Raw genomic sequence first — 23,607 nt, forward strand, 5'->3', positions numbered from 1 at the left:
TCATGTAAGTTAATTGTTTTATTTTATTTTTTACAAAGAACTTAATTAAAAAAGTCTTTTTAAAGGCTAGTTTTTTGTTAGTTTATTAGAGTTCATCCTTCTCAAGTGGAGAAGCGTTTTTTGTTTATCCTTTTATTATTATAAATAAATAAATAAATAACAGACAGTTGATTTCATAGTTTTTTTATTATTATATATCTACCTTAAAACGAAAATTATTATATGAATACAAAGCCTAAAATACTTACCTGAAAGAAAGAAAAAAAGAAAGAAAAGGAATAAGGAGAAGAGAAAGGAAAAGAAGGAAAGGAAAAGGGAAACCAAAGTACTTACCAGAAGATGGACGGAGGCTGGACTACGGTCCGCTACGGCCGTAGACGCCGGGAGGCCAATCGCGGCAGGGTCCGGTTTATGGATGGGGGTTACCCTGGGTGGAAGGACCGTGCACCTTCCGCTTTCTCCAGCTGGAGGGGGCGGGTTCCTAACCCCAATCCTAACTGGCCAGTGCCTCCCTCAGGGAACCCTCGCTACGCTGGACCCCAATCCCGTTCTTATGCTGCGGTTGTCAGGGGTCGCCAATTCTTCGCAAGACCGGCCCTAAGAAGCGGTTCTCCACGGGATAGAGAGTCTGAAGACGTTAGGCGACAACCGGCAGACCCGCAATTTGGACGTCTGATCCGAAAGATGCACACGGTGATCCGGATGGTTCACCATCTTCAAAATGTGGCTCCGAAAGATGGTAAGGAGGAGCCTAGGATGATCACGAGGATGGTGGAGATGCTAGCCACCATGATCAAGCCAGCCAATCCAACACCACAAACAATGGACATGATTAAGGGAAATGCGGAGAACTGGGGCTACAATACACTCACCATCCTCATGGACCACTACAACGCCGGCCTGGAAAATGTGTTGCAGGAACTTACCGGGCTGTTGGTTCCAGACTGGAAGGCGGCCTTCCAGGTGGCTGTGAGATGGGCTAAGAGGAACCTCGCACGGTTGTCCCAAGATGTAGTAGATCACGCAGAGGCCCTCATCACTACAAGGGTTGTCACCGGAGGGGGACAACAGTCAGCGCCAGAGCCAGAGACAGCGGCTGGGGGAACGACTACTGGGACACAAACACAGGTGGTCCAAACAGCTGGAACTCAGTCCCAGCCGGCGAGGCAGAGGCCGCCTACAACCAAACAGTCGGTCTCCACCATGACTGACCCTACCTCACCTACCTGGGATGTATCATCTCCTCCCCAGCCAGAAGGAAGTCCCCCGTACAGCTCTCCCAAACCACCTAGGGAGGGGAGAAGGAGGTCTGAGAACAATTTGGAGGACGAGGTAGGACAGGAGGAGGAAGAGGAGGAGCAGATTCGGAGACAACAGGAAGACTCAACTCGAGATTCCTTTCATGCAGAGTTGGAGGAGCTTTTTGACCAGCTCAACGCTGAAGAGGATGCCCAATCAGACATCCTGACTGCCTCGCAATCCTCAGCACCGGAAGAATGGAGTCCGGATCAGGAGATAGCACGGGGCCATGAGGATAAGGGGGACGCAGAGGTCTTTGAAGATTCGGTAGACCATTTTACACATCCCCCGCCACCAAAGTTCTATGTCACCAGACACATCAACACACAAAGGAAATTGACTGACTGGGACTTGGTGGTTACTAAAAAATGGTTAATCCTTGGGGACTCAAACCTTTCCAGGTTTCCGCCCTTCTTCAACCGGAATCTCCAGATAGACAGTTATCCAGGGGCACATTTCCGCCATGCATACCATCTTATGGAGAAGGCGTGGCCACCTGGGGGAGTGACGGTGGAGAAGGTTGTTCTATCATTCGGGATGAATGGTAGGGAAAACAAATGCAAAGAGACAACAGTGAAAAACCTGCAGGCCGCAATTCGAATGACTAAGAGGAAGTTTCCGGCTGCAGAGATCTGGATCCCCTTGGTCAACTTTTCTTCAACTCTTCCGAAGGACCAGAGAGACAATTTGGACATTCTCAACCGATACCTTACCCGGAATTGTCCACACATTCCTCTCCTTCCGGAGGACGAGTTCGAGACGGAGCAGGATGACGTCCATTGGACTCGTGATACGGCGGGAGCCATGTTGGCCCATTGGACCAAGTTTTTAAACTTGACCTCCCTCTAAGGCCAGACGGAGAGGGGGTCAACAGATGTAAGTCCCTTACAGCAGAGACTGTTGTGGTTTTGGCCAAAAACTTTTCTCTCACAGGCCCACAATGGGATTTATTGCAAAGGGGACTAACTTTTGTACCTACTCTTGACATAGGCAGGAATCAGAAACAACAATTTCAATTGGATTTACAAAATTATCACAGACGAATTAAATTAGCGGCATACTTTAAAAATGCAAACCAAAGAGTATACTTACCGTTTGTGGGGACCTCTAATTGGTCGCCTCCAATGGAAAAGTTACCTGTGGAAATTAAAAATTTAATAAATAAGGATCTGGAAACTTTAAATAACAATTATAATACATTTCAAGAAATTCATAATTTGTCAATTCATGAAGTTAAAGCATTACGGGAACTACAAAAAGCAAAACATGTGGTTCTCAAGCCTGCCGACAAAGGGTCGGCAGTTGTCATTTTAGATAGGGATAAATACATATTTGAGGTCGAAAGACAGTTAAACGACAAGGAGTATTATAAAAAATTGGATAAACCAATTTATATGGACACTATTCCTATGGTGGATAAAATTTTGGATCAATTAAAGAAGAAAAAATTCATTAATGCAAAGCAGAAAGCTTATTTAAAAGGTGATTTTCACCCGAGGGAAAGGAGATTTTATATCCTCCCTAAGATACACAAAGAAGCAGAAAAGTGGACTATCCCTTTTGAATTACCCCCTGGCAGACCGATAGTATCGGACTGTGGGAGTGAAACGTATTTCACAGCGGAGTTTCTGGATCATTATTTAAATCCATTGTCATGTAAACATCCTGCCTATGTAAGAGATACTTACCATTTTATTGATGTGGTTACAAAATTGAGGGTCCCTCCTAACTCATTCTTTTTCTCTATGGATGTGGATAGTTTGTACACAAATATTGAGATTGATGCAGGTATTGATGCGGTTAAAAAGATTTTTCAAAGGTATCCAGATCCTAGAAGACCAGAAGAAGAAATAATTGAATTGTTGGATATAAATTTAAGAAGGAATGACTTTGTGTTTAATAATGAATATTATCTCCAAATTAAGGGCACGGCCATGGGGAAGCGATTTGCTCCGGCCTACGCAAATATTTTTATGGCCTTCTGGGAAGAGGAAGCATTTCATAAATGTTATAAAAAACCTTTTCATTATTTAAGATATCTTGATGATATTTGGGGAGTTTGGGAGGGATCCAAGGAAGAATTTGATAATTTTGTACAGATATTGAATTCCCACGATCCTTCTATCCAACTCAAAGTTGAGACGAATGATAACTCTATCGATTTTTTAGACACAACAGTTTTTAAAGGTTTAGAATTTGAAAATACACACCAATTGGAAGTTAAAGTTTTTTTCAAAAAAACAGACACCCACGCCTTGTTGTATAAGTCCAGTTTTCACCCACGACATACTTTTACAGGAATAGTTAAGTCCCAACTTCTTAGATTCCGAAGAATTCGTACACGGGAAGAGGACTTTCTAGGGGCAGTCCATACCCTTTTTAATGCCTTACGAGGACGAGGATATTCTTTATCTTTTTTACGGCGGTGTCTCAGGACATTTCAAAAGAAAAATAGCAAGGAACGTGGGAATTTGATTCCTTTGATAACCACTTTTAGTTCTACTGCAAAGAAATTGAATAATGTTGTTAAGAATAATTTTGATAAGTTTGTGGGGTCTGAGATCATTCCGGGGTCAAGGGTCATTTCGGCCTATAGGAGGAATCCGAATCTTAGGGACCTCCTAGTTAGAGCTAAGTTGCCCTCTTTGACCTTTAAGAAACCTGACTATATGGCTAAACAATTTGTGAAATTGAAATTTATCAGAAATGCTAAGGATAGAACTATGGTAAAGATAGATCAAGGTTTCAGCCCCAAATCTAACAATTGTGTTTATGTTATATTTTGTGTAAAATGTGGTTTAAAATATGTTGGAGAAACCAAAAATACTTTATCCACGAGGATGACTCAACATCGCTATAATATTAAGAATAAGAAAGAAGTGGATACACCTTTTGTTCAACATTTTATTGTACATGGTTTTGATTCAGTAAGAATGGCAGGGCTGCAGAGGAATGCCGCTTGGACAGATTGGGAACGTAAGAAAAAAGAGCGTTATTGGATTTATCTGTTGGGAACGAGAGAACCATTTGGTCTTAATGTTAAATTGAATTAATTGGTTATTAATAATTACTTACCTGGGTACTTACCTGTGGGTACTTACCTGTGTAGAGGCCTTGCCCAAACCCAACCAGAGGGGCTGGGTGCCTAAACCTAACCAGAGACTGTATTCTAATCCTAATCCGGATCTTAATTCTAACCCTAACCACATTCTCTCTTTCCTAACCCTAAATTTGGTCTCTTGCCTAAACCCAACCAGAGGGATTGGGTGCCTAAACCTAACCAGATACTGTACTCTAATCCTAACCCAGATCCTGATCCTAACCTTAACCACACCCTCTCTCTTGCCTAACCCTAAATTGGGTTTCTTGCCTAAACCTAAACCCATCCCGTATTCTTACCCTAACCCTAACCACTATCTTTTTAATCCCTAATCCTAACCCAATCCCAGTCATTTATTTCTAAACCCTAACATTATAATTTAATTGGACTGTTAAAAACAAATTGATAATTTGATTTAAAAACAATAAATAATTACATTAAAATTACAATTAATTTATGAAATTTATTATTAGAGATTTAAAAGAATATTAATTAATGGGAATTAGGGATAAAAATATAATTTAAATTCATGAATTGGCTATTATAGGGTTAAAAATGGGTTCAAAAGGTTAAAAAAAGTTGAAAAGTTAAAAAGGCGAATGAACATTTAAAAAAGACGAACCAAATTGAAAAAGCGAAACTTAAGAAACCGGGCGGGTATAAAAGGCGAAGCAGGAGGGAGAAGCTCATTCTCACCCTAGCTCTCGGAGCAGCAACATCTTTTGCAGCCAGCTCTCGATTGGATATATTTTATTTTTATTTTTTGTGTGTGCCTTTGGCCTGAGGAAGACTTAAGTAGTCGAAACGTTGCCTGGAGGCACACGTTCATGTAAGTTAATTGTTTTATTTTATTTTTTACAAAGAACTTAATTAAAAAAGTCTTTTTAAAGGCTAGTTTTTTGTTAGTTTATTAGAGTTCATCCTTCTCAAGTGGAGAAGCGTTTTTTGTTTATCCTTTTATTATTATAAATAAATAAATAAATAACAGACAGTTGATTTCATAGTTTTTTTATTATTATATATCTACCTTAAAACGAAAATTATTATATGAATACAAAGCCTAAAATACTTACCTGAAAGAAAGAAAAAAAGAAAGAAAAGGAATAAGGAGAAGAGAAAGGAAAAGAAGGAAAGGAAAAGGGAAACCAAAGTACTTACCAGAAGATGGACGGAGGCTGGACTACGGTCCGCTACGGCCGTAGACGCCGGGAGGCCAATCGCGGCAGGGTCCGGTTTATGGATGGGGGTTACCCTGGGTGGAAGGACCGTGCACCTTCCGCTTTCTCCAGCTGGAGGGGGCGGGTTCCTAACCCCAATCCTAACTGGCCAGTGCCTCCCTCAGGGAACCCTCGCTACGCTGGACCCCAATCCCGTTCTTATGCTGCGGTTGTCAGGGGTCGCCAATTCTTCGCAAGACCGGCCCTAAGAAGCGGTTCTCCACGGGATAGAGAGTCTGAAGACGTTAGGCGACAACCGGCAGACCCGCAATTTGGACGTCTGATCCGAAAGATGCACACGGTGATCCGGATGGTTCACCATCTTCAAAATGTGGCTCCGAAAGATGGTAAGGAGGAGCCTAGGATGATCACGAGGATGGTGGAGATGCTAGCCACCATGATCAAGCCAGCCAATCCAACACCACAAACAATGGACATGATTAAGGGAAATGCGGAGAACTGGGGCTACAATACACTCACCATCCTCATGGACCACTACAACGCCGGCCTGGAAAATGTGTTGCAGGAACTTACCGGGCTGTTGGTTCCAGACTGGAAGGCGGCCTTCCAGGTGGCTGTGAGATGGGCTAAGAGGAACCTCGCACGGTTGTCCCAAGATGTAGTAGATCACGCAGAGGCCCTCATCACTACAAGGGTTGTCACCGGAGGGGGACAACAGTCAGCGCCAGAGCCAGAGACAGCGGCTGGGGGAACGACTACTGGGACACAAACACAGGTGGTCCAAACAGCTGGAACTCAGTCCCAGCCGGCGAGGCAGAGGCCGCCTACAACCAAACAGTCGGTCTCCACCATGACTGACCCTACCTCACCTACCTGGGATGTATCATCTCCTCCCCAGCCAGAAGGAAGTCCCCCGTACAGCTCTCCCAAACCACCTAGGGAGGGGAGAAGGAGGTCTGAGAACAATTTGGAGGACGAGGTAGGACAGGAGGAGGAAGAGGAGGAGCAGATTCGGAGACAACAGGAAGACTCAACTCGAGATTCCTTTCATGCAGAGTTGGAGGAGCTTTTTGACCAGCTCAACGCTGAAGAGGATGCCCAATCAGACATCCTGACTGCCTCGCAATCCTCAGCACCGGAAGAATGGAGTCCGGATCAGGAGATAGCACGGGGCCATGAGGATAAGGGGGACGCAGAGGTCTTTGAAGATTCGGTAGACCATTTTACACATCCCCCGCCACCAAAGTTCTATGTCACCAGACACATCAACACACAAAGGAAATTGACTGACTGGGACTTGGTGGTTACTAAAAAATGGTTAATCCTTGGGGACTCAAACCTTTCCAGGTTTCCGCCCTTCTTCAACCGGAATCTCCAGATAGACAGTTATCCAGGGGCACATTTCCGCCATGCATACCATCTTATGGAGAAGGCGTGGCCACCTGGGGGAGTGACGGTGGAGAAGGTTGTTCTATCATTCGGGATGAATGGTAGGGAAAACAAATGCAAAGAGACAACAGTGAAAAACCTGCAGGCCGCAATTCGAATGACTAAGAGGAAGTTTCCGGCTGCAGAGATCTGGATCCCCTTGGTCAACTTTTCTTCAACTCTTCCGAAGGACCAGAGAGACAATTTGGACATTCTCAACCGATACCTTACCCGGAATTGTCCACACATTCCTCTCCTTCCGGAGGACGAGTTCGAGACGGAGCAGGATGACGTCCATTGGACTCGTGATACGGCGGGAGCCATGTTGGCCCATTGGACCAAGTTTTTAAACTTGACCTCCCTCTAAGGCCAGACGGAGAGGGGGTCAACAGATGTAAGTCCCTTACAGCAGAGACTGTTGTGGTTTTGGCCAAAAACTTTTCTCTCACAGGCCCACAATGGGATTTATTGCAAAGGGGACTAACTTTTGTACCTACTCTTGACATAGGCAGGAATCAGAAACAACAATTTCAATTGGATTTACAAAATTATCACAGACGAATTAAATTAGCGGCATACTTTAAAAATGCAAACCAAAGAGTATACTTACCGTTTGTGGGGACCTCTAATTGGTCGCCTCCAATGGAAAAGTTACCTGTGGAAATTAAAAATTTAATAAATAAGGATCTGGAAACTTTAAATAACAATTATAATACATTTCAAGAAATTCATAATTTGTCAATTCATGAAGTTAAAGCATTACGGGAACTACAAAAAGCAAAACATGTGGTTCTCAAGCCTGCCGACAAAGGGTCGGCAGTTGTCATTTTAGATAGGGATAAATACATATTTGAGGTCGAAAGACAGTTAAACGACAAGGAGTATTATAAAAAATTGGATAAACCAATTTATATGGACACTATTCCTATGGTGGATAAAATTTTGGATCAATTAAAGAAGAAAAAATTCATTAATGCAAAGCAGAAAGCTTATTTAAAAGGTGATTTTCACCCGAGGGAAAGGAGATTTTATATCCTCCCTAAGATACACAAAGAAGCAGAAAAGTGGACTATCCCTTTTGAATTACCCCCTGGCAGACCGATAGTATCGGACTGTGGGAGTGAAACGTATTTCACAGCGGAGTTTCTGGATCATTATTTAAATCCATTGTCATGTAAACATCCTGCCTATGTAAGAGATACTTACCATTTTATTGATGTGGTTACAAAATTGAGGGTCCCTCCTAACTCATTCTTTTTCTCTATGGATGTGGATAGTTTGTACACAAATATTGAGATTGATGCAGGTATTGATGCGGTTAAAAAGATTTTTCAAAGGTATCCAGATCCTAGAAGACCAGAAGAAGAAATAATTGAATTGTTGGATATAAATTTAAGAAGGAATGACTTTGTGTTTAATAATGAATATTATCTCCAAATTAAGGGCACGGCCATGGGGAAGCGATTTGCTCCGGCCTACGCAAATATTTTTATGGCCTTCTGGGAAGAGGAAGCATTTCATAAATGTTATAAAAAACCTTTTCATTATTTAAGATATCTTGATGATATTTGGGGAGTTTGGGAGGGATCCAAGGAAGAATTTGATAATTTTGTACAGATATTGAATTCCCACGATCCTTCTATCCAACTCAAAGTTGAGACGAATGATAACTCTATCGATTTTTTAGACACAACAGTTTTTAAAGGTTTAGAATTTGAAAATACACACCAATTGGAAGTTAAAGTTTTTTTCAAAAAAACAGACACCCACGCCTTGTTGTATAAGTCCAGTTTTCACCCACGACATACTTTTACAGGAATAGTTAAGTCCCAACTTCTTAGATTCCGAAGAATTTGTACACGGGAAGAGGACTTTCTAGGGGCAGTCCATACCCTTTTTAATGCCTTACGAGGACGAGGATATTCTTTATCTTTTTTACGGCGGTGTCTCAGGACATTTCAAAAGAAAAATAGCAAGGAACGTGGGAATTTGATTCCTTTGATAACCACTTTTAGTTCTACTGCAAAGAAATTGAATAATGTTGTTAAGAATAATTTTGATAAGTTTGTGGGGTCTGAGATCATTCCGGGGTCAAGGGTCATTTCGGCCTATAGGAGGAATCCGAATCTTAGGGACCTCCTAGTTAGAGCTAAGTTGCCCTCTTTGACCTTTAAGAAACCTGACTATATGGCTAAACAATTTGTGAAATTGAAATTTATCAGAAATGCTAAGGATAGAACTATGGTAAAGATAGATCAAGGTTTCAGCCCCAAATCTAACAATTGTGTTTATGTTATATTTTGTGTAAAATGTGGTTTAAAATATGTTGGAGAAACCAAAAATACTTTATCCACGAGGATGACTCAACATCGCTATAATATTAAGAATAAGAAAGAAGTGGATACACCTTTTGTTCAACATTTTATTGTACATGGTTTTGATTCAGTAAGAATGGCAGGGCTGCAGAGGAATGCCGCTTGGACAGATTGGGAACGTAAGAAAAAAGAGCGTTATTGGATTTATCTGTTGGGAACGAGAGAACCATTTGGTCTTAATGTTAAATTGAATTAATTGGTTATTAATAATTACTTACCTGGGTACTTACCTGTGGGTACTTACCTGTGTAGAGGCCTTGCCCAAACCCAACCAGAGGGGCTGGGTGCCTAAACCTAACCAGAGACTGTATTCTAATCCTAATCCGGATCTTAATTCTAACCCTAACCACATTCTCTCTTTCCTAACCCTAAATTTGGTCTCTTGCCTAAACCCAACCAGAGGGATTGGGTGCCTAAACCTAACCAGATACTGTACTCTAATCCTAACCCAGATCCTGATCCTAACCTTAACCACACCCTCTCTCTTGCCTAACCCTAAATTGGGTTTCTTGCCTAAACCTAAACCCATCCCGTATTCTTACCCTAACCCTAACCACTATCTTTTTAATCCCTAATCCTAACCCAATCCCAGTCATTTATTTCTAAACCCTAACATTATAATTTAATTGGACTGTTAAAAACAAATTGATAATTTGATTTAAAAACAATAAATAATTACATTAAAATTACAATTAATTTATGAAATTTATTATTAGAGATTTAAAAGAATATTAATTAATGGGAATTAGGGATAAAAATATAATTTAAATTCATGAATTGGCTATTATAGGGTTAAAAATGGGTTCAAAAGGTTAAAAAAAGTTGAAAAGTTAAAAAGGCGAATGAACATTTAAAAAAGACGAACCAAATTGAAAAAGCGAAACTTAAGAAACCGGGCGGGTATAAAAGGCGAAGCAGGAGGGAGAAGCTCATTCTCACCCTAGCTCTCGGAGCAGCAACATCTTTTGCAGCCAGCTCTCGATTGGATATATTTTATTTTTATTTTTTGTGTGTGCCTTTGGCCTGAGGAAGACTTAAGTAGTCGAAACGTTGCCTGGAGGCACACGTTCATGTAAGTTAATTGTTTTATTTTATTTTTTACAAAGAACTTAATTAAAAAAGTCTTTTTAAAGGCTAGTTTTTTGTTAGTTTATTAGAGTTCATCCTTCTCAAGTGGAGAAGCGTTTTTTGTTTATCCTTTTATTATTATAAATAAATAAATAAATAACAGACAGTTGATTTCATAGTTTTTTTATTATTATATATCTACCTTAAAACGAAAATTATTATATGAATACAAAGCCTAAAATACTTACCTGAAAGAAAGAAAAAAAGAAAGAAAAGGAATAAGGAGAAGAGAAAGGAAAAGAAGGAAAGGAAAAGGGAAACCAAAGTACTTACCAGAAGATGGACGGAGGCTGGACTACGGTCCGCTACGGCCGTAGACGCCGGGAGGCCAATCGCGGCAGGGTCCGGTTTATGGATGGGGGTTACCCTGGGTGGAAGGACCGTGCACCTTCCGCTTTCTCCAGCTGGAGGGGGCGGGTTCCTAACCCTAACCCTAACCCTAACCCTAACCCTAACCCTAACCCTATGTTAACAACTAAAGTTTAAACTAAAGTTAAGAAACTGGGAACAGAAAGGTATAAATAGCAGTACATGGGCAATACAATTCATTCTGACTCAGATCTTTGAGGAAGACACTTGGCAGAGACTGGGAAGCCATTTTTGAGTTTTTTTGTGTGCCTAGGCCTGAAGAAGACTGCAATAGCAGTCGAAACGTTGCCAATAGGCACACTTATTTGATTTGCCAATAGGCACACTTATTTGATTTAAAAATTAAAATTTGATTTTTATTTTTTTATTTTTTTATTTCATTTTAACAAAAAAACAAAAAACAAAAAAATAATTTAAGTTCATTTTCATTTAAAAATAAATAATTTAAGTTCATTTAAATAAAAAACAAAAACAAAATTGTTTCCATCTCACCAAGATGGTGGGATGGACTGATGGGTGGACCCTGGTGCGCCGTGGCGGACGCCGCGGACACACCAGGGACCATGACGGAAGAGGGGTCTGGGGGAAGGACCGAGCACCGCCTCCCTCCAATTGGAGGAGGGGCCCGAACCTTCGCCCTAACAAGCCTGTGCCTCCCTCAGTCAACTCGAACCGGTACTTTGGACCACAATCAAGGTCCTATGCTTCAGTGACCCGACAGAATATTGGGGGAGGAACCAGACCTTGGGGTTCTGGTTCACGGGGACAGGGGTTCAGTCAAGGTTATCAGCGACAACCTACGGACCCTAAATTTGCCAAACTGGTTCGTCTAATGCACTCTGTGATAAAAATGGTGCATCATTTGCAAAATGTTTCCCAGAAACCGGGTAAACAAGAACCTGTGATGATTTCACGCATGGTAGACAACTTGTCCTCCATGATTAAACCTGCATACCCTTCTCAAAGAACCATGGATCTTATTGAGGGAAATGCTAGGAATTGGGGACATACCACCTTGATCATTTTGGAAGACCACTACACAGCTGGTCTGGAGGAGGCTATGGTGGAACTCACTGAGAACTTGATCCCAGAGTGGAAAACGGCCTTCGAGGTGGCCACCAGATGGGCACAGAAAAACTTGCCCCGCTTGACTCAGCAGGTTGTTGAACATGCTGAAGCTTTGATAACGACATGTAGTGAGGAAGCAAATCAAAACATTGAAGAAGCACAGGACACGGAAGCTGCACAACAGCCTGTGGCTTCGCAACAAAAAAGAAGACCAACACAGGCACAACAAACAACTAGACCAAAACAAACACATACAACACAGCAGACATCTGTACAGACGGATACAGGTGAACACACAACACAAGAACGACAGGGGAAACAGACAGTGGCAACAATGACAGATGGGGTGACAGATTGGTCACCAGTTGCTTCCCAAAGAGGTTCACGGGAAGAGCAACAGAGGGCCGCAACTCCCCCACCAGTAACACCTATGGAACCCAGACCTCCAAGAAGGGGAAGGAGAGCTACCCCGGGGGTACTTGAGGACGAAGAGTTTGTGTGTGAAATAGTTAATGTGGGGGAACTGAGTCCAAGGACAGGTCACGTTCAGGTAAAGTCTTCAGCAGCAAACAGAAAGTTGCTAGAGAGGGACGAGGAGAATAGGAGGGACAGGACTCCAGCTTTGAGTCCTATTTCAGCGGATATATCGGCCAAACAGGTCGAAGCAACGTCCAAGCAGGACAAACAGGTCGAAGCAACGTCCAAGCAAGGTGACCAAACAAGCATTCTGGTGTCAGCCTTGGTACATCTGGACCCTACTCCCCCTCAACAACAGTCATTGGAAAGGGACTGGGGTTCAACAAATGATGATTCTCTATTGGGACTGTCTTCCACACCAAAGCAAGTGACCTACAAGGTCAAAAGACACATTAATACAGATCGGAAAATGGTTGACTGGACTTTGAGTGTTGGGAAGAAGTGGTTAATGGTTGGGGATTCTAACCTTTCGAGGATCCCATATCATACTATCCCTGACCTTCAGGTAGATAGTTATCCGGGGGCCAATTTCAGACACGCTGAAGCATTCATTTCAAAAGCCACTTATCAAATCACAGTGGAGAAGGTTGTCCTTGCATTTGGGGTTAATTGCAGAGCGCAAAGGCCAAAACAGACTGCGATTAAACAGTTGCAAGGGGCTGTGAGAGCAACCAAGAAACGATTTCCATATGCTGAGATATGGATACCAATGATTAATTTCTCCACTTACTTAACTGAGGAGGAACAATCAAACCTCCAGACGCTGAATGCGTACATTCTCAAGAACTTGCCATTCATTCCGGCATTGGAAAGTAGGCATTTCCATACGGAAAAGGATAACCTACATTGGACAAGAAACACGGCTCGAGCGATGCTTGAGCATTGGGCTACTTGTTTAAACTTAAAAGCCCTGAAAGCCTCTTAGAGGAGGGGAATGAGGGGTTGAGACCTCTTTTGTCCCAAAATGTTATGGTTTTGGCAAAAAACTTTAGCCTTTCTAGAACACAATGGAACCTTTTGAATCGTGGATTGACCTTTATACCTACCATAGATTTGATTAAGGATCAGAAGAGACAATTTCAATTAGATTTGCAAAATTACCATAGGAGGGTAAAATTAGCACTATATTTTAGAAATAAACCTAAATTACCAAAAAGTTTTTTTATGGCAAAATCACATTGGGTGCCACCACCAGAAAAGTTACCACCAGAAGTTCATTTTTTGGTTAAAAAAGATCAAAAAGATTTTAAGGAACATTTTAAAACATATCATGAGAAACCAAATCTATCACCAGATGAACAATTAGCATTGAGGGAATTGATACAAAATAAGCACATTGTCATTAAGCCAGCGGACAAAGGAAGTGCTGTTGTCATTCTTGGAAGAGATCAATATATTATGGAAGCTAATCGGCAATTAAATGATCGGAATTATTATACAAAGTTAAAAGAGCCAATGTTTTTGAAAACAGTGCCGGTAGTGCACAAAATAATTGATAGTTTATATAAAAACAAATATATAAATGTTAGACAAAAACAATATCTCAAGGGGGAATATGAACCCAGGGCACGGAAATTTTACATTTTGCCGAAAATTCATAAAGATCCACAAAAGTGGACAGTGCCTTTAGAGATTCCACCAGGTAGACCAATTGTTTCTGATTGTGGAAGTGAGACATACCAAACGGCGGAATATATTGATCATTTCTTGAATCCTTTATCCATTAAACATCCATCGTATATTAAGGATACTTACCATTTCATTGAAATAGTCAAGAGTCTAAAGATTCCTGCAAATTCGTTTTTCTTTACAATAGATATTGATAGTTTATATACCAATATTGAGACAAAGGCAGGGTTAAGAACGGTAAGAAATATTTTTCAAAAGTATCCAGATCAAAATAGACCAGATAAAGAATTGTTAAAATTATTGGAAATTAATTTGACCAAAAATGATTTTGAATTTAATGGGGAGTTTTTCTTGCAAATTAAAGGGACGGCGATGGGTAAAAGATTTGCCCCTGCCTATGCAAATATTTTTATGGCTGATTGGGAGGAGAAAGCCCTGAAGAAGTGTAGCAAGAAGCCCCTATATTATTTCAGATATTTGGACGATATATTTGGAATTTGGACATTTTCAAAAGAGGATTTTGAAGAATTCATAAGTTGTTTGGATACTCATGATCCATCCATAAGAGTAAAATATAAATTTGATGAAAATTCGATTGATTTTTTGGATACAACAGTATTTAAGGGAAGGGCCTTTTATGACAATCAAAAATTAGATATTAAAGTTTATTTTAAAGAAACAGATACACATTCATTATTGTTTAAAACAAGTTTCCATCCTAAACATATCTACAAGGGATTGGTTAAATCACAATTAATTAGATTCAAACGAATCTGTACACAAGATCAAGATTTTAGAGAAGCAGTGAAAGTTCTTTTTGAGGCTTTAAGGAAACGGGGATATTCAAGATCCTTTTTGAGACAATGTTTGAAATCCTTTGAAATTCCTAAACAAAGGAGACAAAAGGAATTAATTGCTTTGATTACTAATTTTTCCACCATGAGTGCAAGATTGAATCACAAACTTAAAGATAATTATAGATCAATAATTGAAAATCAAGGTCTTTTAGTAAATTATTCAATTGTCTCAGCATATAGAAGGAATAAAAATTTGAGAGATTATTTGGTAAGAGCAAGACTTTCATCTTTACAACAAGTTAATAAAAGTAATAGTTTATCAGGAATCTTTGTCAAGCTAAAGTATGTTTACAATAAGGTTAAGAAAACAATTTTTAATATCCCACAGATTTTTTCTCCCCATACAAGTAATTGTGTTTATTTAATATTTTGTGATAAATGTGGGATACAATATATTGGAGAAACAAAAAATTCAATTTTGACCAGGATGATCCAACACAGATTTAATATAAGAAATAACAAAGAAATTCATATTCCTTTGGTTAATCATTTTATTTTACATGGCTTACAATCAGTCAGAGTGTCGGGGATCCAAAGCAATTCATCATGGACAGACCTAGACAGGAAGAAAGCAGAGAGAAAATGGATATTCTTATTGGATACAAAACAACCAAATGGATTAAATATTAAAAGGAATTGATTAGTTTATTGGACTCAAGATTGAACAATTTCATTGTATTGGAAAAATTTTAATTAAGAGGTGTTATTGCCTAATAGAAATAAAACGATTTAATACCTAACTTTAACCATAGTTTAAATTGATGTCTAAATTTAACCCTAATCGGGAATTCTTACCTAAACTTAACCATATTTGAATCCTTGCCTAAACCTAACCATAATTTGGAACCTATGCCTAAACTTAACCATAATTGGGATCTATGCCTAAACCTAACCATAATTTGGAACCTATGCCTAAACTTAACCATAATTGGGATCTATGCCTAAACCTAACCATAATTTGGAACCTATGCCTAAACTTAACCATAATTGGGATCTATGCCTAAACCTAACCATAATTTGGAACCTATGCCTTAACTTAACCCTAACCTTAACCAGTAGTCTAAAAGCCTAACCATAATCTAACCCTAAACTTAACCTATAGCCCTAATCCTAACATAACCCTAATCATAACCTTCCCCTTATCTAAAAATTAATTTAAGCTTAACTCTAACCCTAAGTGTGATTTTAAATAAGTTAATTAAAAAATTCATAATTGGTAAAATATAAAAAATTCATAATTGGTGAAGGGAGGGTTAAAAGTAGTCAAAAAGAGTTAATTATTGTTAAAACATTAAAAAGGGTCATTATTATTATTTTTAAGGTTAGTTGATTATTAATTAATTAAGTAATAAAAATATTAAAAACATTTGGCATAAAAAGGGTTAATGAAATAGAAACTTAAAAAAAGTTTTGGCAAAAATAGGGTTAATGAAAACGAAACTTAAAACAAATGTTAACAACTAAAGTTTAAACTAAAGTTAAGAAACTGGGAACAGAAAGGTATAAATAGCAGTACATGGGCAATACAATTCATTCTGACTCAGATCTTTGAGGAAGACACTTGGCAGAGACTGGGAAGCCATTTTTGAGTTTTTTTGTGTGCCTAGGCCTGAAGAAGACTGCAATAGCAGTCGAAACGTTGCCAATAGGCACACTTATTTGATTTGCCAATAGGCACACTTATTTGATTTAAAAATTAAAATTTGATTTTTATTTTTTTATTTTTTTATTTCATTTTAACAAAAAAACAAAAAACAAAAAAATAATTTAAGTTCATTTTCATTTAAAAATAAATAATTTAAGTTCATTTAAATAAAAAACAAAAACAAAATTGTTTCCATCTCACCAAGATGGTGGGATGGACTGATGGGTGGACCCTGGTGCGCCGTGGCGGACGCCGCGGACACACCAGGGACCATGACGGAAGAGGGGTCTGGGGGAAGGACCGAGCACCGCCTCCCTCCAATTGGAGGAGGGGCCCGAACCTTCGCCCTAACAAGCCTGTGCCTCCCTCAGTCAACTCGAACCGGTACTTTGGACCACAATCAAGGTCCTATGCTTCAGTGACCCGACAGAATATTGGGGGAGGAACCAGACCTTGGGGTTCTGGTTCACGGGGACAGGGGTTCAGTCAAGGTTATCAGCGACAACCTACGGACCCTAAATTTGCCAAACTGGTTCGTCTAATGCACTCTGTGATAAAAATGGTGCATCATTTGCAAAATGTTTCCCAGAAACCGGGTAAACAAGAACCTGTGATGATTTCACGCATGGTAGACAACTTGTCCTCCATGATTAAACCTGCATACCCTTCTCAAAGAACCATGGATCTTATTGAGGGAAATGCTAGGAATTGGGGACATACCACCTTGATCATTTTGGAAGACCACTACACAGCTGGTCTGGAGGAGGCTATGGTGGAACTCACTGAGAACTTGATCCCAGAGTGGAAAACGGCCTTCGAGGTGGCCACCAGATGGGCACAGAAAAACTTGCCCCGCTTGACTCAGCAGGTTGTTGAACATGCTGAAGCTTTGATAACGACATGTAGTGAGGAAGCAAATCAAAACATTGAAGAAGCACAGGACACGGAAGCTGCACAACAGCCTGTGGCTTCGCAACAAAAAAGAAGACCAACACAGGCACAACAAACAACTAGACCAAAACAAACACATACAACACAGCAGACATCTGTACAGACGGATACAGGTGAACACACAACACAAGAACGACAGGGGAAACAGACAGTGGCAACAATGACAGATGGGGTGACAGATTGGTCACCAGTTGCTTCCCAAAGAGGTTCACGGGAAGAGCAACAGAGGGCCGCAACTCCCCCACCAGTAACACCTATGGAACCCAGACCTCCAAGAAGGGGAAGGAGAGCTACCCCGGGGGTACTTGAGGACGAAGAGTTTGTGTGTGAAATAGTTAATGTGGGGGAACTGAGTCCAAGGACAGGTCACGTTCAGGTAAAGTCTTCAGCAGCAAACAGAAAGTTGCTAGAGAGGGACGAGGAGAATAGGAGGGACAGGACTCCAGCTTTGAGTCCTATTTCAGCGGATATATCGGCCAAACAGGTCGAAGCAACGTCCAAGCAGGACAAACAGGTCGAAGCAACGTCCAAGCAAGGTGACCAAACAAGCATTCTGGTGTCAGCCTTGGTACATCTGGACCCTACTCCCCCTCAACAACAGTCATTGGAAAGGGACTGGGGTTCAACAAATGATGATTCTCTATTGGGACTGTCTTCCACACCAAAGCAAGTGACCTACAAGGTCAAAAGACACATTAATACAGATCGGAAAATGGTTGACTGGACTTTGAGTGTTGGGAAGAAGTGGTTAATGGTTGGGGATTCTAACCTTTCGAGGATCCCATATCATACTATCCCTGACCTTCAGGTAGATAGTTATCCGGGGGCCAATTTCAGACACGCTGAAGCATTCATTTCAAAAGCCACTTATCAAATCACAGTGGAGAAGGTTGTCCTTGCATTTGGGGTTAATTGCAGAGCGCAAAGGCCAAAACAGACTGCGATTAAACAGTTGCAAGGGGCTGTGAGAGCAACCAAGAAACGATTTCCATATGCTGAGATATGGATACCAATGATTAATTTCTCCACTTACTTAACTGAGGAGGAACAATCAAACCTCCAGACGCTGAATGCGTACATTCTCAAGAACTTGCCATTCATTCCGGCATTGGAAAGTAGGCATTTCCATACGGAAAAGGATAACCTACATTGGACAAGAAACACGGCTCGAGCGATGCTTGAGCATTGGGCTACTTGTTTAAACTTAAAAGCCCTGAAAGCCTCTTAGAGGAGGGGAATGAGGGGTTGAGACCTCTTTTGTCCCAAAATGTTATGGTTTTGGCAAAAAACTTTAGCCTTTCTAGAACACAATGGAACCTTTTGAATCGTGGATTGACCTTTATACCTACCATAGATTTGATTAAGGATCAGAAGAGACAATTTCAATTAGATTTGCAAAATTACCATAGGAGGGTAAAATTAGCACTATATTTTAGAAATAAACCTAAATTACCAAAAAGTTTTTTTATGGCAAAATCACATTGGGTGCCACCACCAGAAAAGTTACCACCAGAAGTTCATTTTTTGGTTAAAAAAGATCAAAAAGATTTTAAGGAACATTTTAAAACATATCATGAGAAACCAAATCTATCACCAGATGAACAATTAGCATTGAGGGAATTGATACAAAATAAGCACATTGTCATTAAGCCAGCGGACAAAGGAAGTGCTGTTGTCATTCTTGGAAGAGATCAATATATTATGGAAGCTAATCGGCAATTAAATGATCGGAATTATTATACAAAGTTAAAAGAGCCAATGTTTTTGAAAACAGTGCCGGTAGTGCACAAAATAATTGATAGTTTATATAAAAACAAATATATAAATGTTAGACAAAAACAATATCTCAAGGGGGAATATGAACCCAGGGCACGGAAATTTTACATTTTGCCGAAAATTCATAAAGATCCACAAAAGTGGACAGTGCCTTTAGAGATTCCACCAGGTAGACCAATTGTTTCTGATTGTGGAAGTGAGACATACCAAACGGCGGAATATATTGATCATTTCTTGAATCCTTTATCCATTAAACATCCATCGTATATTAAGGATACTTACCATTTCATTGAAATAGTCAAGAGTCTAAAGATTCCTGCAAATTCGTTTTTCTTTACAATAGATATTGATAGTTTATATACCAATATTGAGACAAAGGCAGGGTTAAGAACGGTAAGAAATATTTTTCAAAAGTATCCAGATCAAAATAGACCAGATAAAGAATTGTTAAAATTATTGGAAATTAATTTGACCAAAAATGATTTTGAATTTAATGGGGAGTTTTTCTTGCAAATTAAAGGGACGGCGATGGGTAAAAGATTTGCCCCTGCCTATGCAAATATTTTTATGGCTGATTGGGAGGAGAAAGCCCTGAAGAAGTGTAGCAAGAAGCCCCTATATTATTTCAGATATTTGGACGATATATTTGGAATTTGGACATTTTCAAAAGAGGATTTTGAAGAATTCATAAGTTGTTTGGATACTCATGATCCATCCATAAGAGTAAAATATAAATTTGATGAAAATTCGATTGATTTTTTGGATACAACAGTATTTAAGGGAAGGGCCTTTTATGACAATCAAAAATTAGATATTAAAGTTTATTTTAAAGAAACAGATACACATTCATTATTGTTTAAAACAAGTTTCCATCCTAAACATATCTACAAGGGATTGGTTAAATCACAATTAATTAGATTCAAACGAATCTGTACACAAGATCAAGATTTTAGAGAAGCAGTGAAAGTTCTTTTTGAGGCTTTAAGGAAACGGGGATATTCAAGATCCTTTTTGAGACAATGTTTGAAATCCTTTGAAATTCCTAAACAAAGGAGACAAAAGGAATTAATTGCTTTGATTACTAATTTTTCCACCATGAGTGCAAGATTGAATCACAAACTTAAAGATAATTATAGATCAATAATTGAAAATCAAGGTCTTTTAGTAAATTATTCAATTGTCTCAGCATATAGAAGGAATAAAAATTTGAGAGATTATTTGGTAAGAGCAAGACTTTCATCTTTACAACAAGTTAATAAAAGTAATAGTTTATCAGGAATCTTTGTCAAGCTAAAGTATGTTTACAATAAGGTTAAGAAAACAATTTTTAATATCCCACAGATTTTTTCTCCCCATACAAGTAATTGTGTTTATTTAATATTTTGTGATAAATGTGGGATACAATATATTGGAGAAACAAAAAATTCAATTTTGACCAGGATGATCCAACACAGATTTAATATAAGAAATAACAAAGAAATTCATATTCCTTTGGTTAATCATTTTATTTTACATGGCTTACAATCAGTCAGAGTGTCGGGGATCCAAAGCAATTCATCATGGACAGACCTAGACAGGAAGAAAGCAGAGAGAAAATGGATATTCTTATTGGATACAAAACAACCAAATGGATTAAATATTAAAAGGAATTGATTAGTTTATTGGACTCAAGATTGAACAATTTCATTGTATTGGAAAAATTTTAATTAAGAGGTGTTATTGCCTAATAGAAATAAAACGATTTAATACCTAACTTTAACCATAGTTTAAATTGATGTCTAAATTTAACCCTAATCGGGAATTCTTACCTAAACTTAACCATATTTGAATCCTTGCCTAAACCTAACCATAATTTGGAACCTATGCCTAAACTTAACCATAATTGGGATCTATGCCTAAACCTAACCATAATTTGGAACCTATGCCTAAACTTAACCATAATTGGGATCTATGCCTAAACCTAACCATAATTTGGAACCTATGCCTAAACTTAACCATAATTGGGATCTATGCCTAAACCTAACCATAATTTGGAACCTATGCCTTAACTTAACCCTAACCTTAACCAGTAGTCTAAAAGCCTAACCATAATCTAACCCTAAACTTAACCTATAGCCCTAATCCTAACATAACCCTAATCATAACCTTCCCCTTATCTAAAAATTAATTTAAGCTTAACTCTAACCCTAAGTGTGATTTTAAATAAGTTAATTAAAAAATTCATAATTGGTAAAATATAAAAAATTCATAATTGGTGAAGGGAGGGTTAAAAGTAGTCAAAAAGAGTTAATTATTGTTAAAACATTAAAAAGGGTCATTATTATTATTTTTAAGGTTAGTTGATTATTAATTAATTAAGTAATAAAAATATTAAAAACATTTGGCATAAAAAGGGTTAATGAAATAGAAACTTAAAAAAAGTTTTGGCAAAAATAGGGTTAATGAAAACGAAACTTAAAACAAATGTTAACAACTAAAGTTTAAACTAAAGTTAAGAAACTGGGAACAGAAAGGTATAAATAGCAGTACATGGGCAATACAATTCATTCTGACTCAGATCTTTGAGGAAGACACTTGGCAGAGACTGGGAAGCCATTTTTGAGTTTTTTTGTGTGCCTAGGCCTGAAGAAGACTGCAATAGCAGTCGAAACGTTGCCAATAGGCACACTTATTTGATTTGCCAATAGGCACACTTATTTGATTTAAAAATTAAAATTTGATTTTTATTTTTTTATTTTTTTATTTCATTTTAACAAAAAAACAAAAAACAAAAAAATAATTTAAGTTCATTTTCATTTAAAAATAAATAATTTAAGTTCATTTAAATAAAAAACAAAAACAAAATTGTTTCCATCTCACCAAGATGGTGGGATGGACTGATGGGTGGACCCTGGTGCGCCGTGGCGGACGCCGCGGACACACCAGGGACCATGACGGAAGAGGGGTCTGGGGGAAGGACCGAGCACCGCCTCCCTCCAATTGGAGGAGGGGCCCGAACCTTCGCCCTAACAAGCCTGTGCCTCCCTCAGTCAACTCGAACCGGTACTTTGGACCACAATCAAGGTCCTATGCTTCAGTGACCCGACAGAATATTGGGGGAGGAACCAGACCTTGGGGTTCTGGTTCACGGGGACAGGGGTTCAGTCAAGGTTATCAGCGACAACCTACGGACCCTAAATTTGCCAAACTGGTTCGTCTAATGCACTCTGTGATAAAAATGGTGCATCATTTGCAAAATGTTTCCCAGAAACCGGGTAAACAAGAACCTGTGATGATTTCACGCATGGTAGACAACTTGTCCTCCATGATTAAACCTGCATACCCTTCTCAAAGAACCATGGATCTTATTGAGGGAAATGCTAGGAATTGGGGACATACCACCTTGATCATTTTGGAAGACCACTACACAGCTGGTCTGGAGGAGGCTATGGTGGAACTCACTGAGAACTTGATCCCAGAGTGGAAAACGGCCTTCGAGGTGGCCACCAGATGGGCACAGAAAAACTTGCCCCGCTTGACTCAGCAGGTTGTTGAACATGCTGAAGCTTTGATAACGACATGTAGTGAGGAAGCAAATCAAAACATTGAAGAAGCACAGGACACGGAAGCTGCACAACAGCCTGTGGCTTCGCAACAAAAAAGAAGACCAACACAGGCACAACAAACAACTAGACCAAAACAAACACATACAACACAGCAGACATCTGTACAGACGGATACAGGTGAACACACAACACAAGAACGACAGGGGAAACAGACAGTGGCAACAATGACAGATGGGGTGACAGATTGGTCACCAGTTGCTTCCCAAAGAGGTTCACGGGAAGAGCAACAGAGGGCCGCAACTCCCCCACCAGTAACACCTATGGAACCCAGACCTCCAAGAAGGGGAAGGAGAGCTACCCCGGGGGTACTTGAGGACGAAGAGTTTGTGTGTGAAATAGTTAATGTGGGGGAACTGAGTCCAAGGACAGGTCACGTTCAGGTAAAGTCTTCAGCAGCAAACAGAAAGTTGCTAGAGAGGGACGAGGAGAATAGGAGGGACAGGACTCCAGCTTTGAGTCCTATTTCAGCGGATATATCGGCCAAACAGGTCGAAGCAACGTCCAAGCAGGACAAACAGGTCGAAGCAACGTCCAAGCAAGGTGACCAAACAAGCATTCTGGTGTCAGCCTTGGTACATCTGGACCCTACTCCCCCTCAACAACAGTCATTGGAAAGGGACTGGGGTTCAACAAATGATGATTCTCTATTGGGACTGTCTTCCACACCAAAGCAAGTGACCTACAAGGTCAAAAGACACATTAATACAGATCGGAAAATGGTT

This window comes from Trachinotus anak, unplaced genomic scaffold (genome assembly GCF_046630095.1).
Source record: "Trachinotus anak isolate AG129_WGS33_773 ecotype Australia unplaced genomic scaffold, CSIRO_AGI_Tana_v1 ptg000017l, whole genome shotgun sequence".
NCBI classification, from domain to species: Eukaryota; Metazoa; Chordata; class Actinopteri; order Carangiformes; family Carangidae; genus Trachinotus; species Trachinotus anak.